Source organism: Gopherus evgoodei, chromosome 1, assembly GCF_007399415.2.
Source record: "Gopherus evgoodei ecotype Sinaloan lineage chromosome 1, rGopEvg1_v1.p, whole genome shotgun sequence".
Lineage (NCBI taxonomy): Eukaryota > Metazoa > Chordata > Testudines > Testudinidae > Gopherus > Gopherus evgoodei.
The window spans coordinates 119,176,378-119,193,642 of record NC_044322.1 but is presented as its reverse complement, the minus strand read 5'-3'; the positions used below and the strand labels follow the sequence as shown (position 1 = coordinate 119,193,642).

General features: G+C 41.6%; 1 pseudogene; it reads right to left on the bottom strand.

Moving 5' to 3' along the window:
- Positions 1 to 4,362: 4,362 nt before the first annotated feature.
- LOC115646241 lies at positions 4,363 to 16,666 on the bottom strand (annotated as a pseudogene).
- Between the last annotated feature and the right edge of the window lie 599 nt (positions 16,667 to 17,265).

Here is a 17,265-nt window from a genome sequence, read left to right as displayed (position 1 = left end):
TTGCTCTCAGCACCCCCACTATACAAATTGTTCCAGCACCCCTGGCATAATTTGAAGATAATGAAAATGCACAGATATAACTGAAGGCTAATTTGGCTGCAGATCATCTATCATTGATAGTAAAGTAGTAAAAGAAAGTGAGGGAGCTTGATTCAGGCTATGTCTACACTGGCACTTTTGTTGTAAAACTTTTGTTGGTTAGGGGTGTGAAAAAAACCACAACCCTCACCAACAAATGTTTCACCAACAACAGCGCCGGTGTGGACAGCTCAATGTCAGTGGAAAATGCTTCTCTGCCAACATAGCTACCAATGCTCATTAGGGGTGGTTTAATTATGATGGTGGGAGAGTTCTCTTCCACCGGCATGGAGCAGTTACCTGGTAGACCTTATAGCAGTGCAGCCGTTCCGCTGTAAGCTCTGGCATGTAGACATAGCCTCAGAGCTAGGTTCAGTCTCAGGAGCTAGGAACTAGACAAAACATCTGTTTATTTGTAAATTGACAATAATTGATATAGAAATGGGGACAATAAACATGGAATCACACAGTAGCATTTTTACAGAATGATTTTTCCGAGTAGATCTGCACATTAATTAAGGGAATTGCAAAAAGTAGTCTCTCAATGCTCAATGGAATATGAAGCACAGCTTAAAGAAGAGCCATTTTAAGCTTCTAAAAGTGCAGGAGTGATAGGGGAATATTAAATCTCCTGATCTGAGACAGAGAAACTGAAAAAAAAATTGAATAAAAGACCAAGGAGAAGAAGAGGGAAACTGGAAGAGTGTCATGTTACTTTTGGTGTTAAAGATGAACAGCAAAGAAGAAAAACAGGTTTGTGCCCAATTTTTGCTACTTTATGATTATAAAGAAGGCTCAACATATTTCTAAAGTTGTGGGGGTTTTTTGTTTTGTTTTGTTTTTTTTTTACATAAGAAATTCAGATCCTACCTAGCCTGGAAGATTTTATGATAACTGGAGAACTAGTGAAATGGTGACCTGCAAGAACAGAGAGTGAAAGTTGAGCAGTTGAGGCTTGAAATAATTTTTAGACAGATGCTTTAAAGAATAATAAAAATAAAAACTCAAAGTTTTAAAATACCTATATACCTTCAGTGCTTAAACATTTTGGATAAGGTAAGTCTTTCTTAAAGATTGAACACTTTTACGTCTCCAATAAAGGTGTGTCTTAGAGCTCATGATAAGTATCCTTAATACTTCCTAGAAGTCCTCCAATTAAAGTAGGAGATCAAATGGCAAACGGCATTCCTGATACTTCTAAGGTATAATAATAATGATTAATAATTATATCAGAAGAAAAAAACTCAAGACCGTAAAACAAATTCTTTCAGGCTCTCTTTATATGTCATGAAGAATGGTACGAGCCTAATCTTTTCTTACAAATTCTTCACAGTCACCTTTAAAATGCCTCAAAGCTGCATTCATTTTTTAAAAAGTTGCCCATGGCAGAGTCCCAGGAAACACACTGACAGATTTGGAATTTAAAATTGCCAGGAAAAATTCAGTGATCCTGCTTTCTTTCCTACCTCTATTTAATTCTGACTTATCTGTAAAGCCATCAGAGGTCCACACATTTTTGAGTGTTATGTGCTTCTCATCTACGGCTTCCATACTTTCTTCCATTCATCCTTTTATTCCAGTCCTATTTTTTTAATCTATAGAAGAGAGACCTGTATTGAAGCCCTGACTTGGGCCCCATCCACTGGCAGCATGGTACCTAATCTGTTTTACTTACATAGGGCAAAATTCTACTGTTGCAGCTGCACACGCTTCTCTCTGAAAAGTGATTAATGTGAGGCTTTTATATCTAGGCCTGCCTCCTTGAGTTCTGACAGCACAATTTCCAAGTGTTCTTTGTGATCAGCCCAGGTGCCGCTGAACACTGCAATGTCATGTACATATGCTCTTGCACAGTTCTGTAAACCATTTAACACTAGGTGACCAGCCTCTGGAAGGTTGCCCCGGCATTAATTAAACTGAACAGTAACACTGTGAATTCACAGAGTCCTTTATCAGTGATGAAAGCGGATTTTTTCTGTGAATCCTCATCCAAAGGAATCTGCTAGTAACCTCGAGTTAAATCAAAAGAAATGAGATAATTAGCTTTGCCTAAAATGTCAAGCATATCATCATTTCTAGGCAGAGGATATACCTCTGGTACTGTAACAGAATTGAGTTTTCTATACTCAACATAAAACCTTAGAGGGTGGTCTTTCTTAGAGACCAAGACCACAGGTGATGCCCAGGACTCTTTAATTACTCTCAGGTCTAACATGCTTTATATTTCTGCACAAATTTGTTCTTGTACCTTGCCAGTGTCCCTGTAAGGGCTGCCGGGAGGTGGCTGTTGACCTTTTGTAATGACCTTATGAGTTAGCAAGTGTGTCTTCCCTGGCTTGCTAGAAAACACCTGTTTATATTTTTGCATCAATCATAACACCTCTACCTTTTAAACTGGTGTTAACTCACTGCATAAATCAATGCTTTTCAGAGCTGAGTCACTTTGATATTCAGCCATCAAACCAATGAGGTGATGTGCCTCAGTTTCCCCTTCTACACAGCAGGTCATGTTTACCATGGCTTCCCTGATGTGATAGATGTTAAGTCTGTTTACCTGTACTAGTTGTGAAACAGCATTACCATCAGGCTGTTTAACATGATATGCATCTTCATTTACTACTTCTATCACCTCAAAGCATCCTTCCCAAGTATTTTACATTTTGTTCCTTTTCACAGGGCTTAACACCAATACCAAGTCTCCTATTACAAAAGAGCATTTACAAGTATTTTTGTCATACCACACATTTTGTTTAGATTGACTGTCTTTGAGGTTAGTTTGAACAATAGTCATCATGTCTTTTAACTTTTTCTGGAACTTCTGCACATATTCAGTCACTGGCTCTTCCTTTACTTCAGTGTTCCCTTCCCAGGAGTCTCCAATGAGATCTAGGGGTCTCCTCACTTTCCTTCCATATAGGAGAGCAAATGAGGAGAACCCCATTGATTCTTGGGATACCTCCCTATAAGTAAAGAGCAGGAACGGTAACAATTTGTCCCAGTTCTAACCCCTTTTATTTGCATACATTCTCAGCATGGATTTTAGGGTCTCATTGAATCTTTCCACCAAACCTTTGGTTTCTGGATGGTATGGAACAGTTTTAAGTTGTTTCACTCCACAAAACTTCCATAGCTCGCTGAATAGCTGTGACATGACATTTGATCCACGATACGATAAAATCCTCTTTGGGAAAACCAGTTCTACTTAAGATAGTGAGAAGGACTCTCGTTACAGTTTCTGCTTCAATGTTAGACAGAGCTATTGCTTCGGGAAATCTAGTGGAAAAATTCACCACTGCCAAGATATACTTATTACCTCAGTGGCCTAGCGACACAACATCCATTGATAATCTTAGAAATGTCTCCTGTATTACAGGCAAGGGATGTAAAAGAACTGTCTGGGTTCCTGTAAGCCTCTTCCTTTTTTGACATTTCACAAGCCATGCAAAAGTCCCATATATCATTCTGTATTCCTGGCCAATAGAAATATTTCTTCTACCTGTAGTAAGGTCTCTGTACCCCCATGTGACCAGCATTTCAATCTGAATATTTCTGTTTTGATTGAAATAATTAATCTCAGGTTCTAGACAGTTTTCTGGTTAATGGCAAGCTGGGACAGCTCAGTGGTTTGAGCATTAGCCTGCTAAGCCCAGGGTTGTGAGTTCAATCCTTGAAGGGGCCATTTAGGGACCTGGGGCAAAAATCTGTCTGGGGATGGGTCCTGCTTTAAGCAGTAGGTTGGACTAGATGAGGTCTTTTCCAGCCCTGATAGTCTATGAAAGTACATACAAATTAAAGCACTCTTATACAACAAATTGACAGATGCCTGTTGTGCTGTACTGAAAAAATAAATTGTCAAACCAAATCACACAGATTGGAAATACAGGCTTCCCTCTTTGAAGAGACTACTTTTTATTTCTTAAGACAATGACAGATATTGAAATTTGCAGATTTTTAAAATTTGGAAGGCAGAAGACTAAAAATAGAGCAGCTTTAATAACTCAGAGAAATAATCAGATGTGGCAGAATATTATTAATATTCCCATCCCTATTTCTGTTGGTATGATACAATGTTTAACTACTTGTAGAATTTAAAAATCTGGTGCCTGAGACTGCAAAGCCTTATTTAAGCAAGTCTTCCCACTGCTGACAATGGGCTTATTTGCATCATTAAGTTTTTGAAAGTTTCAGCTTCTAATCTCCCCCAAATATACAGTATCTCTCCTGAACACCTGAATTATTATTGTAAGCACCACAATGTATCTGAAAAGCAGAGAATTCCCAGATTCAGTATCCGTTTCTCTTATAATACTTGGCTCATGCAACAACATCATTGGCATAGTCATTGTGGGTTGTGCCAATATCCATGTTTGGATAGGTCTGGACATTTCCTCGTCCTGCATTGTAGGCAGAAATCCCACCTGGAAGGAAACACCAAAATAGCTAATAAGATTTAAAAGAAAAACAAACCACCATTCCAGACAGAGCTGTCTCGTTTTTATCAAGTGTGTTTAAAACAAAAAAATTGGGAGTGAGTGAATTACCTTATTACAATGTGCAGACTTAACTATGGGTGTGTGAACAGTTTTAATAAATTCCTGAATTCACCCAAAATCAGAGGGAATTTGGGATGTTACATAAACAAATGACTGTAGCTTGGTGGTGAACCTTCAGTATGCATTTGGCTAACCACATTCAAACAGAAGACTGCAATCTTTGAACCAGGCCTGTTCTTAATAGATTATAAAACCCAATTGCCTTGTTTACTTTTCAATCAGTCCTGAAAATGACTGCAAGGGAGAAAGTTAAAACATGACCTTACACTCCATTCTTCTCCCTTTCTCGGCTCCATATGGTACTGCACAATTTTGCAATCCCCTGACGAACTGTCCAGTTCCCAAAAATGCACCTCCCTCCTACACACCTATAAAAATATAGGGTACACTTCTGGACTCATTCAAATAAACTGCAAAACTGTCATTGACTTCAAAGGCATCAGGATTTCACTCATGACAAAATAGTAGAGGCCCAAATGTCAATATTAGCTAGTATTTTGGGAGGCTTTATAAACATTCCTCAGGCAGCGTTGGAAACCCAGCACACAACATTGTGCTAAAGAATGGGACAAACTGTATGAAATTGACTAATCTAATTTCACGGCTCAAGCTAGGGAAATCATAAAGTAGACCTGCACCATCACTAGTGAAAAATTATATGAGATTCTTTTAAATGCTTACTATTCTAGAGTGTCAGTAAGACAATAAAGTTTTAATAGGATTTTTGTCCTAGAGTTTCCCTCAGCTCCTGGACTGAATGCCGTCTATACTATACCTTTCAGCTGTTGGTCCTTTGTTCAACCGGGGAACTCCCTGAATCATACTAACAAGGACGCCAGTCCCCTGAAGAACATGTTCCTCGCTATCCCATGCTTCAACCACTGTATGGTCGCGTCTATCTAGAAAAGCTAGAGAGAACATTACTTCTTGAAAAGATGATGTGTTTTTGCAGTTCTTCCCTCTCAACATTCACTACATGATTTTATTTCTCAGAGTTTGTTTGATAAATTAATCAATTTTTGCTCTTCACTACCGCACTGACTTCTCTGTACCAACAATTCTACCTATCAGATTGCTGGAGAGGATTGCACGCAGGGGAAAGAGATTAAAGGTTTTATTCAGACTCTCTTCAGTTTTAGATGAATTCCAGGTTAATCTCTAAAACCTTAATGAAGCAGCTCAAATCTGCAGAAATTGGCACCATAACACGGTCAGATCATGCATCATTGGAAGTAATATTTGATAGTTGGGCTCATGGGCCATGGAGCCAAAGGGGTCGCTGAGGCCAAGGCCAGACCACTTTTAAGCAAGTACATTGGGGATGGGGAACTAGTGGCCCAGGGGCCTCATCCGGCTGACCAGATCACTGTATTTGAGCAGCCACCACTCATCTCATGGTAGGCGATCCAGCAGCACCAGGGCCAGGAAGGAGACGGGGCATCGCCTTGCCCACACACACCTGGGTGCATCATGTGATGCTGTGGTGAGAGCCACAGAGGCAAAGTGGGGAGCTGTGCCTATCCATGTGGGACAGGAGCCATGGGGCTTGCTCTCTAACCTGCTCCCACTGGATTTTCCATAGTCAAGGGCAGGATGCAACCCTGCTGTGTCACACCCTTGGGGACAGGACCTGACTTCCCCTCTGTGTTACACACTCCAGGTGCAAGACCCGACCTTCCCCCCCCCACACACTTCATGCACCCCTTCACTCTCAAAGCCCTTCTACCCTATTACTAGTCTTTGTGTAAAGTATAGGATTTTCAGTTCTTTATAGTGTCTTAAACTCTGGGGAGGCACACACATTTTTTTCTTTCAGTTAAGGACACTCCCTCTGAAAATGTTTGAAACTCTTGGCTTAAAAGGATTTAAGAACAATCTATTATTCCTCCATTATATTTAATCAGCAGAAGAGAGTTGCATACTGTAATGAAATACGTGCTACTTTTGCTGCTTATTCTAAAAATATGTTTACCTCAGATACTCCAAGCTATGAAGTTATTCAGAAATATCTGGAAGTAGCAAGCTTGCCAAATGGAAACAAAATTGACAAAGAGACTTTAGATAAAGAAATAACATAAGAAGCAATAGAAAGTATGAAAAGTGGTTAAGACTCCGGCACCTGATGGCTTTCTGGCTGAGTTTTATGAAGAATTTAAGGAGGTATTAGTGAAGATTTTAGAGTAAATGTGGATAGTTCTCTGAAAACATCCACTCCATGTGCAGTGGCGGTCAAAAAAGATAGAATTTTAGGAACCATTAGTAAAGGGATTGATAAGAAGACAGTAAATATCATCATGTCACTACATATATAAATCCTTGGTATGCCCACATTTTGAATACTGCATGCAGTTCTGGTTACTCCCTTGTGGCACTCTGTACTCCAAAGCAGCACCCTAGAACCCCTATATTCACCACTGTCATGTAATTGTGATATTTCATACAAAGCATGCCATGTAAGACATCATATGAAAGGTCATAATCTGCTGAAATCTGTTGTTCTGTCCAAATATGTCATTAGTATGGATGAAGTTATGAGATTTTGCTGTATGGTTGTTATTGAAATATGCTGTAAATTTGCTTGTGACATACAAAAGATCCCCACCCAGGAGGCTGTCCAATGACCATTAGTCAACAGGGGAGTTGTAATCAAGGGATTTACAATTCAATAACAGTTGCCCAAGCAGCATACAATGGAGACTGCTCGACCCCATGACTCTGTTGCACAAGACTATGTCAGGGGGATTGCCCAAGCTGGTTACTCAGCAAAGCCCACCAGGACATGTCTGGGTAAGTGTCTTCTAGGCACACGGACTAAGGATATAAAATAGGGAACAGTGGCAGCCTGCCTTTGCCTTTCTTCTCCCCCACCTACACTAGAAGCAATAAGAATGCTGAGAAGACAGAGACTTCATCTGAGCAGACTGGTCCAGGCTTAAGGGAGAAGCCTATGTACTAAGATTTATAACATACAGTGGGGTGAGAAAATTGCTTGATTTAAATACTACCTAGTGTAATAAGGTTTAAGATTTAGATTGTATGTTTATCTTTTGTTTTCTGCGATAACTGTCTCTGACCTTTTATGCCTACCACTTACAATCACTTAAAATCTATCTTTCTGTAGTTAATAAATCTGTTTTATATTTTACCTAAAAGAGTGTATTTTGCTTAAAGTGCTTGGAAAACCTCAGCTTAGTTTATAGGAGCTTGTGCACCTTCTCTCCACATTGAGGGAGGGGCAAACTGGTATAAACCTACACTGGTCAGGCTTCTGACCAGGGCAGGATGGTACTGCTCTGGGGTGCAAGGCTGGGGTGCTGGGGGGAACTGGCTGGTGCCTTTCTCTGTATGATTCTGGGAGCATTCATGCAATCTAGATGGGTATGTGGCTCCACATGCTGTTGTGCTGAGTGATAGCAGCACCTGAAGGGGTTTGCTGCTTGTTACTGGCAAAGCATTGTGAGAGACAGCCCAGGCTGGAGAATTAAGGGGCATAGCAGTACCCCACTTCCAGGTTGTACCCCGGGGATCCTGTCACACCCATCTCAACATGGATATATTAGAAATGGCAAAGGTACAGAGAAGGACAACAAACATTATTAAGAGTATGAAACCACTTGCATGTGAGGAGAGTTTAAAAAGACTAGGTCTGTTCATCTTGGAAAAGAGACAACTAAAGGGAGATATGATAAAGGTCTATAAAATCATGAATGGTGTGGAGAAAGTGAATAAGGAAGAATTATTTACTCCTTCACATATGACAAGAACCAGGGGTCACCCAATGAAATTAATAGGCAGCAGGCTTAAAAGAAACAAAAGGAAGTACTTCTTCACACAATGCATACTCAACCTGTGGAACTCATTGCCACGGGATGTTGTGAAGGCCAAAACTATAACAGGGTTCAAAAAAGAAGTGGATAAGTTGACAGAGGAAAGGTCCATCAATGACTATTAGGCAAGATGGTCAGGGCTGCAACCCCATGGACTGGATGTTCATAACCCTGTGACTGCCAGATGCTGAGATTGAATGATAGGGGATGGATCAATTGATGATTGCCTTGTTATGCTCATTTCCTTTGAAACATCTGGCATTGGCCACTGTTGGAAGACAGGATACTGGGCTAGATAGACCATTGGTCTGACCCAGTATGACTACTCATAAATTCTTAACCTTCACTGATATTCTGTTAGAAAAGGAATTTACACAGCCTGTGAAAAAATCTAATGCTGTTTTTCCCCTCTAAAGTTGAACAAATTCTGACCTTGTGCAGCTCTTATAGGCCCATATCACTGTTGTATGATGAGAAAGATTTTAGCCAAAATACTAGCTAGCCGATTGCAGTCCAGGCTCTCATCTTATATAAATCCAGATCAAACTGGATTCGTTAACACCAGACAAACGTCAAGCAATATTATGAGAGTACTTGGAATCATCCATAATGCCAGACCAGGAAAAGATCACTTGACACAGAGATAACTTTCAACAGAATAGACTGGAACTTTCAGTTTCATGTCCTGTCCCATAGGAACATTGGTTCCCAGTTCCTTAATCGGATAACTGCTCTTTACACCTGCCTGAAAGCAGCTCTGTGACTTAATGGGGTTAAATGTCCCCCGTTTGAATTACACAGAGGGACTAGGCGGCGATGTCCATTGTTTCCTTTACTTTTGCACTGGCCATGGAGCCGTTTGCACAAAGGATAAGTATCAGCGAATTTGCTACAGGAATAAAACTTGCAGGAACCCATCAGATATGAGTGCTTCATGCAGCTGATGTAATGTTATTTTTATCTAAACCATAATGTTGCTAAATTAGTTTAAAAATAAATATTTGACTTTGGGATAATATCTGGATTTATAGTAAATTATGCCAAATCTGAAATGCTAGTTGTGAGTCTGAAAGACTCTGAGAAGTAATTGCTTCAAAAAATATTTGGGGGCAGATGGGCAACAAATCCTATTATACCAGGGAATTCAGATATCAAACAACTCAGAAGAGGTCTATGATGTAAATGTCAAGCCATCACTTCAGCAAATGAAAAAAGATCTGAAGTGCTGGGGGAAAGAATGCAATTTCTTGTTTGGAAAGAGTAGTCCCATTCAAAATGAAAATTTTGCCAAGGATATCTTGTTTCAAAATCTTTCTGTGATCATCTTACCTTGAACCCTAGCTGGAATACAGAGGAGGATGTTAGAATTTCTATGGAATAAGAAAAGACCAAGAATAAGTCTAGATACTTTACTCCTGGGGGAATTCTGTGTCACTGCACATGTGCAGAATTCATGTCCCCCTCATATTTCTTTGCTTCCCCATAGAAAAATGACTTCTGACAGGGTAGCAGAGGGAAGCCACAAGAGCAATCACATGTCCCTCCCTGGCAGCACAGGCAGGTCGGTTCAGGAGCCTGGAGCAGCGAACAGAGACATACATCACCACTGGCTGTGTGTGAAGGGGTGGGCAGTTGTGTGTGAGGGAGAGACACACACTCTGTCCCTCTTGTTCACTATTGCAGCACGTGGCATGGAGGGGGAGGGCTTCAGGGTATGTTTGAGGAGATAGGCATGGTGCAGGCTGTCCCCTCAGGCAAAGCAAAATGTAGCCGCCTGCCTGCTTAGTGAATTGTTCCCATTGTCTTTGTGAATTACCCCAAGAGTATAAAACAGGTGTAAAAGTTTTAAGGCTCCTTTGCATGGCAGAGTGGGGTAAAGGACAATATAGCCTTATAAATGCTTATGGTGCTTTAGTGCTTAGAACTGGTCTAAATCTTTGGACTGAAAGAATTTCTTATCAAAATATGCTCCATGAACTGTTTGCTACTGACCTTTCTGGAGATGGTCAATAGCCAATATAAATTGTGAGTTTGATTCCCTAGCCCTCATTTGCTCTTCAGTTGCCTGTGATGTAACACCGAGCATATGGCTGCATATATTTGTTGACTAATAACTTATAACTAATTACTAGCTACATTACTATTAGGCAAGGGGGTTGGAGGTTTCCTCCAATGGTCCCCAGTCCCAGTCTCCATCCATTGTATTGTAGTTTAAATAAATTACCTAAATAATTGAAACCAGCGTTATTTTGAAGAATAAAATATGCAGAATTTTGCAGAATTTTAAAATATCGTGTGCAGAATTTTTAATTCTTTGGTGCAGAATTCCCCCAGAAGTAACACTTTGGAGAGATCCGTTGAACAGGGTTGTTCAGCTGTTCCAGATAGTTTCTGGTACTATCAAGCCAGCCAGCTCAAAGCAGTAGTGGAGTCAGTGGAGTAAACATCTCTAGGTTATCGTTGATGAATAAATAAAAAAAAAATCACTCTCCAGAAATGTATACACATGCTTGAGCTTGAGGCTACTCTATGGATTTGGGACAGATTTAGAAATAAGATAAATTCTTTTCCCTCACCAACAACACCCCTTGGAAATAATCCAGATCACGAACCAGTGAGCTTTAAAGACAGGGAGAGCCATGGGATGCATACAGTTGGCCAGCTGTTCAGTAAAGAAACTTTTCTAACCTATTTAGAGATCAAAATAACATTAACTGGCCTATTCTCCATGGTGCCAGTACTTTCAAGTTTAGGCTTATGTTTTCAACTTTCTAGAAAAGCAGTTGTACACAGCAGGATTACTCTAATAGAAGCAATGGTGTCTTGTCAATTATGAAACAAAAAATTATAAGTAAGTGATATCAATCTTTGTAGATAAGTTTCCTAAAAAAAAATGTCATATATGATAGTCTGGGAAAAGGATCTGTACTATAGACAAATTACCCTAGAGGAATGGGGTTTGATAGATCGATAGGATACGTGTTGGAGAAATGGTGGTGAAAGAGGATATTTGATAAATATATGGTGGACATGTCCAGTCATTGGAGAGTAATGGGATGCAATTTGTAACCAAATATCACAAACTGTTGGATATTTATTACCAAATGATCCTTTGGGTATCCTGGGCCTTCCTAGCAAAAATGGTCACATAAAAGGAAATGAAGAATTAATCTTTCACTTACGACTAGCTGCTTGGTTACTGATAGCCTCTCAATGGAGAAAGAAAAATAGTTCAACTTTCAGGGAATGGTTCAAAAAATATGGGAGTTGGTAACGGGAAAACTAGTGCAACAATTATTATTGCGATGTGAGAGGGATAATTTGCCCTCCATCTATTTTGGATTGCCCTCCATCCAAAATAGATGGAGGGCAAATAGATACTTAGCTATTTAGTAATCCATTATTCAATTATCAGAATAAATAGATTCACCTGCAACAAAAATAGCACACCTGTCCAATTTTTATTGAATATTACACTTTGATAGACATGTTTTGTCCGTTCAAAATATGCAATCAGAGATTATGAGATGGAATGACTGTACTGCTGTATAATGTCTTTAAAGAAAGCTCATTGTTGTAATGATTATTGTTTTGTATCTGGTATTTATGTGTCAAGGATTTGTAAACTTGTAAATACTTCCTGAAAAAGTGAATCGTAATAACAAGAAATGGAATTTCTGGGTGGAAGAGTAAAATGTTCGGCCTGTTCAGGGAATTCTGTGAACCCCATGGAATCAATGGATGTTGACAATGCAGCACCAGAAGCAGCATCTATAATCCCAGGTCTGACATATGCCAGTGCAATGTGCTGCTGGCTCAGCAATAGTTCGTTTTGTAGGAGTGTGCCGCATATCAGCCTGAGCTGCGCTATTGAGAAATGCAGGAGGTTCCCTGTTGTAACACTCGGCTATACACTTATTCTTAAATTTATTGATAGTTACTGACCAATCCATATCCATAATCACCTCAGTCATTCAATAAGATAGTTCCAGTATGTGACTCTCGAGAGATGATAGCAGCAATCACAGCTGGATCCACACATTTTTTTGCACCAGCGCTCTTAATGATGGTTTTATATTTGTTCATATTATATAAGTCCCTCTCAGCAATCTTCTCTGATGCAGCAACCCCTGTAGTAAAAATACAGGTAAAGGTGTTTTGTTAATCATTTTGATGTCAACAAGAGATTTCAAAAGCAAAGAGCTCTGTTGTGCCATTGATAGCCCTTGTGAGAGTAATGTGCATAGTGCCTTTCACAGAATGAATTTTGATATGTGTCAAAGCGAAAAAAAACCTAGGGCCTTGTAATAATATGGAAAAGCTAGGTTTAATTCCCATTCCTTTGAGCCCCAAGATGAAGGTGAATGGCCTTGGTGGGGAGATGGCAGGACAATGTGCTTAGCCTCTGAAGAGAAATCAACAGCAACCTGTCACCCTCTAGATCAGGGTGGGCAAACTATGGCCCACGGGCTGGATCCAGCCCCTGAGGGCTCTGGATCTGGCCCATGGGATTGCCCCCCATGGGCTTTGTGCCACTCTCAGAAGCAGCTGGCACCACTTCCCTGCAGCCCCCGGGAGGGGGGGCAGAGGGCTCCGTGCTTTGCCCTTGCCTCCAGGTACCACTCCCCGCAGTTCCCATTGGCTGGGAACAGTGAATGGCAGCCAATGGGAGCTTTTGCGGAGGTACCTGGAGGCATGGCAAGGGCAGTGCATGCAGACCCCTCCTGCCCCCTCTCCGCCCCAGGGGCTGCAGCACTTCCTAGAGCAGTGCGAGGCTGGGGACAGGGCAGGAATGCACGGAGCCTTCCCTGGCCTTGGTGCACACTACTGCCACCCCGGAGCCGCTTTATGTAAGCAGCGCTGGGCCGGAGCCCAAACCCCACCTGCACCCCGCTCCTCAACTCCCTGCTCTAAGCTCCCTGCCTGCACCTCAACTCCCTACCCTGAGCCCCCTTGTACACCCTGCACCCCCCTGCACCCCAACCCCCTTTCCTGAGCCCCCTGCCGCACCCTGCACCCCTCCTGCACCCCAACCCCCTGCCCTGAGCCCCCTCCCGCAGTCTTCACCCCTCCTGCACCCCTGCCCTGAGCCCCCTCCTTCACTCCATACCCCTCCTGCACCCCAACCCTCTTCCCTGAGCCCCCTTACACTGCACACCCCTCCTTTTCCCCAATCCCTTGCCCTGAGCCACTTCCTGCACACTGCACCCGCTCCCACACCCCACACTCCCTCCTGCACCACAACCCCCTGCCCTGCATACAATTTCCCCACCCAGATGTGGCCCTCAGCCTCTGCCCAGAAAGTTTGCCACCCTTGCTCTAGATGATGCAGGAGTGATGTTGATAGGAACTGAGAGTAGCCTCATCTACCCCTCTGTGGCCAGAAGAATAGGGCTGTAATATGGGGCTTCAAAGTTGAGAGGGGAACTCAAAATGGAAGAAGGGACAGATGTAAAAGATTTATCTAGGGGCATGGCTGGGAGGCTGCAATTTGACACATTAGTTCCCAGTGTTTGCACTTTCTTCTCAGTTTCTTTTGGAGTCTTAGCACCATTTCATCCCACATTATGAGGGAATCTCAATCCTACTCATCATGGGAGGGTTTGGCATTAAGTCTAATTTTATTTGTAGAGTAAAAAAATAGGGAGCTTCTTTGATTCTTACCAGCAATACCAGACAAACTGTTGATCTGATGTGCATGTAGCAGGTATAAAACAGTGAGAACTAAATCAGAGACTAGGATCAGGAATTCCTCAGTACTAATCCCCCCTCTCTCACTGACTTCCTGTGTAGCCTTCAGAAAGTCACTTGGGCCAAACTTTGATAAGTCACCATTAATTTTGGGTGTTTCAGTCAAAGCACTTTGGACCTGGTTTTCAGAGGTTTGAAGTACTCACAGCTCCCAATAACTTTAACTAGAAGTGCTTGTATGAGCACTTCTGGGAATCGACCCTAAGTGTCTCAAGTTGGGGACCTCAAATGGTAGAAGCCGCTTGTGTAAATATTGGCTATTACCTTTCTGGGCTAAAATCCTCCTGGGCTAGAAGCCAGTGGAGTAACACCAAGGGTTTGTTAAGTCTTCCTCTCTCTCTTAGGGGATGTCTCTATGTACTGCGCTGCAGTGGCACAGCTGTACCGCTGCAGTGCATCTGGTGACGACACTTTATGCTGAGGGGAGAGAGCTGTTCCGCTGGCACAAAAAAATCACCTCCGCGAGTGGCAGAAGCTATGCCTGCAAGAGCAGCTCTCCCACCAACATAGTGCTTGCAAAGTACTATGAATCATTGTGATGACTCTGTGTGATGAAATACAGCAACAAAACAGCAGAGTTATACTCACCACAGTAGCTTAAGCCTTCTGGTGATCCAGTTGCACAGGAAGCCCCAGTGGTATAAATGTTGTTTACATTACCATAGCATCCAGTCTGACTCTCAGAAGTACCTGAAAAATGACATGGAGAGATTTTACATTAAGGACCATTTGCAAACATAAGTAAAGCTAAAATAATTCAAAGTCACGAACCCAACTCTGCTCCACTCAGGTGATGGGTAGCATTCCACAGGTGTCTTTTTATGTTTGAAAGAGATCTGTTGGGAAGGAGGAGTTGCTCCACAGAACTCACTGCCTTTGTTAACGGAGAAGGGCTGTGCAAAGAGATGTGTCTTCATTTGGGATCTACAAGAGGCAAGACAGGAACATCCTGACCTCTAGACCCAGGTGCTCCTGACTGACAGCACCCAATCCCCACCTCCTGCAAGAATCATCTTTGGTACTAATTGTGCCATTGACTGAGGCAGTTTATTTATAGTCCATTTACTGTTGAACCAAACTCATTCTTACATGTACATAATTAGGTTTTGTAGGAATGGTGAGGCAATCCTATGATATGTTAAGTCTCTTATCTCTCCTGTGAGAGGGGGTAGCTCTCCCTTGCAGTCAAGAAAGGTTTAAGAGTTTCTCTGGGCTTAATCAACCTCAACATGCCATAAGAATTGTCAATCCTTAAAAGGGAGAATCCTAGCTCAGGCTGGGCATTATTCATGAGCAAACAGAGCTAGTACATAGACCTCCTTGGCCCCAGGAAACGCAGAGTGTCTACTTGGCAAACAGCTGACTGAGGCCTCTGAGAAAACAGCATGACTAGTTATTATTTTTGGAGTCCTGGGATTCAGCATCAGGAGTTTGGGCACACAAGGAATAAGAAGTTTTATGTGAGACTGTGGGGAACTGGCCCTTTTTATAGGCAGTGGAGGTATTTTGTCTTTTCTTTTAGGATTATGTTAACCCCACCTCATCTCTCCCCAGAAGGGAGCAGACTCCAAGAGGCTGTACCCAAGTCTGGAAACAAGGGTACAGTCAAATTACTGTGCAGAGAAGGATATCCAGGATGAGAGAGGTGCTCCTGTCAATTCAACAGCATGCCAGACTGGTAAAACCAATCACACTCCTGTTGTGATAACTGGGTTGACAAATTTACTCCAGCTGTGAGCTCAACTGCTAAAAGGGAGTGAACATCCATAAGAGGTCACTCTCAGCAAATGCCTGCGTTTCTCCAGCAGTGAGATTGCAAATGAGAGTCAACACCAGAGATAAAAGCTACATTTTCTGTTTTTGCTGTTCATGTCTTCCCCCTCTTTGTGAGTGTTTTGTCTTGCCTGCTCTTCTTAGGAAATAGAATTGGACTTTATCAACAACAGGAACAAGGACATCTCCAGCTCATCTCAGCTAACTTCTTCTCTTTTCCCCAAAGAGGACCTTTAATTACCATCCTTGATATCATCTACACTACTGTCAAACAAGGGGTATTTTCCTTTGAAAAATTCCCTCTCGCTAAAAGGGAAAGGGAACAAGGGATGTTGTTAAAATACTTAATAGTTTACATTTCAGTTGCTTTAACTGTTTTTCCTTCTTTCTGATATCTTTAATACAAGGTTAAACTGACGTTCAATGGCGTGACTGCCATGGTATTAAGCAGGGTGAGGTCTCTGTATGCCAAACCTTGTTTAACACTGTTGAGCAGTGACTGGGTAGGTTAACACCTTTGACTCTTTGCAACCCATATATTCTATCTAAATACATACAACACTTGCTATCCCCACAAATATCTTCTTTCATGGTTGCTTTGGCAGTGAGCTTAGTGAAATAGAAATAGACCCCAAACTCACCAATGAGGGCAGCAAGGCCCAGAATCATCAGTGTTAGTAGCATGGGGAGGGTTCTTCTCAGGCACCCATGAGAGTTGGAAAATGAATCCAAGTCTGCAGAGAAATGAAAATATCTAAATATGCAATGCTACTGCGAAGAAGTACAAAGACCCCATTTTTTAAATATGCAAACACTGAGACAGAAAGGAATTCTATTCTATTAATAGATAAATACTGGGACCAGAACAATATCTTTGTCTCTCTGACACAGCACACAAATAAGCACACTGTAGATGAGAATCGAGAGAATAAACTCAGAATCAAGCTGTAACAAATTAGTTTTGTTGACATTGATCATTTTTCGCTCATGAAATATAGTAATAGCTTATTTCTAAATAAACTCCCCACTGATATATGAGCTGGAATTAATAAATTCATAGTGGTCAGCATGACCGGCTGCTGCTACACATGCATCTTTATATGTGGACTGTTCCCTTAAACATGCTGTGCAGGTATTTGCTAAATTTGTTATTTCTGTGGACAGGGTAGAGGAGATTAAGACCTCCAACCACTCTTTGTAGCTGTTCCATTACTCTGGTTTTCTACAAAGTAATCTGAATAATAAGGAGATGCCTCATAGTTTAAAAATAGTTGTAAAACAGA